The sequence below is a fragment of the Lathyrus oleraceus genome, chromosome 2 (assembly GCF_024323335.1).
Source record: "Lathyrus oleraceus cultivar Zhongwan6 chromosome 2, CAAS_Psat_ZW6_1.0, whole genome shotgun sequence".
NCBI classification, from domain to species: Eukaryota; Viridiplantae; Streptophyta; class Magnoliopsida; order Fabales; family Fabaceae; genus Lathyrus; species Lathyrus oleraceus.
In genome coordinates this window covers 855,275-857,479 of record NC_066580.1, presented here as the reverse complement: position 1 = coordinate 857,479, position 2,205 = coordinate 855,275, and positions in this window count along the sequence as shown.

The following is a 2,205-nucleotide window of genomic DNA, read 5'->3' as shown; positions in this document are numbered from 1 at the left end:
TAGCTATATCTCTCGATCCTTCAAGTATTATCCCTGTCATGCTCCCTTTTACATTAGAGGCATCGTTCACGAACATCGCCCATTCTGAATGCGGATCTTCTTCAATGGGCGAGCTGAGCTCGACCATGAAGTCGGTCGGGAGTTGAGATTTGATGTTCCCCTCAGGACGTACTAGATGTCGTACTTCGAGAGCTCTACCGACCAAGATATCATCCTTCCCGCTAGGTCGGATTTCTTCAATACTTAACGGGCAGGATAGTTGGTTTTTACCATGATGTTGTGCCCCTGGAATAAGGTCGGAGCTTTCTCGTTGCAGTGACAACAACTAAAGTGATTTTCTCAACCTTCTGATAACGTGTGTCAACTCCCTTAAACATTTTGCTTACGAAATACAGGCATTTATGTTTTGTATACGTATTGGGCAAGGACTAAGCTCATCGCCCGATAAATGACCGAGAATTAAAGAAGAAAATGTGAGTCTTCCTTCAGACGAGTGAGGATTCGGGGCGACGTGAGGAACTCCCTTATCTTGGTGAAGGCGTCCTCACACCCGACGATCCATTCAAACTTCTCCTATTTTCTTAGGGCGACGAAGAAAAGGAAAGCTTTATCGCCCGCGAAGGAGAGGAAGTGAGAAAGAGTGGTGAGGTGCCCAGTAAGTTGTTGCACTTCATTCACACTAGTTAGGCTCCTCATATAGATGGACGTCTAACACTTTTCTGGATTGGCTTCAATCCCCCTCTTCGCCAACATGAAACTCATAAATTTTCCCCGCTTACACTCGAAAAGAGCATTTGGCGGGATTTAGGCGCATGTCATACCATCTTATTAAATTGTAAGATATCCTCCAAATCAGTAGCATGATTATGCCCATCTGTCGTCTTAATAATCATGTCATCGACATATACTTCAAGATTTCGCCCAATCTGGTAGGTGAAGATTGCGTCCATGAAACGCTGGCATGTGGCACCAATATTTTTTATGCTGAAGGACAAAACATTGTTGTAGTAGTTGTCATGGTTCGATGAAGGCGATTTTATACGCATCCAGGAGATTCATCTTGATTTGGTTGTATCCTGAATAGACGTCCATGAAACTTAATACACAGTAGCTTGATGATCTGTCGATTAAACGGTCAATATCCAACAGTGGATACGAATCTTTGGAGCATGCAGTGTTGAGATCAGTGAAGTCTACGCACATGCATCATTTGTTGTTGGTTTTTTGTATCAGGACTACATTGGTCAGCCAAGCGGGGTACTTCGTTTCAGTGATGAATCTGACACTGAATAGCATTTCCACCTCTTCATCAATGACAAACTTCTTTTCCTCGCCCACCTTATGCTTCCTTTGGGCCACCGATTTAACAGATGGATGGACAACAAGACGAAGGCTCACAACTTCAGTGTATATTCTTAGCATGTCTGACAGGCGAGTAGGCCAACATATCTTTTGTGTTGATGACTAGCTTCGGCTCCTCCCCTACAGATAAGGAAATGTTTATCTTCTTCCTGCAAATTCTAAGTTAAACCAAGAATCAAATCAATTATCCGTTTTTTGGTAAATTCTTACCAACACGGATGCATTTTTCAATATCAGATTAGTAAATCTTTTTTTGTTCAGTTTCTTATCTATAATACTTGTAATCTAAGAGAATTTTTTTCAATTTCAAATATGTAAAATTTGAAAGAGATTTTTGCTCCAATTTCAAATCTGTATTTGTTTAGTTTGTCTAATTTAGAATAGAAAATCTTCAGATTTGAAAAGAAGAGATTTTAACCAAAAATAAATTAGATTAGATGTGAATATAGAATTTTTGTTAGAATGAATTCTTTTTTATTTTTTTCAGATTTGTTAAACTTGTATATAAGATTTCTGTTTGTTTTAGATTCTTGAAATAAAAATGGTGGTAGAAGATAAAGATGAAAAACTAATCTGAGTTTTTAGGAATGGTGAAAAATAATAATAATGGATGAATGAGTTTTTAAGGATGATAAAGATGAAGATGATGATTGAAAGAAAAAATTAATAGTTTCAAATAAGAAAAAAAAAAATTACCAATTGATAACAAATCTTGGCCATTAAATATTAATATTATAAAATCAATGTTGAAAATATAATCACCGAACATAAAAATCTTTCTAAAGTCAATACCTTTATAATCACCGAACATAAAAATCTTCTAAAGTCAAAAGAAATATAATA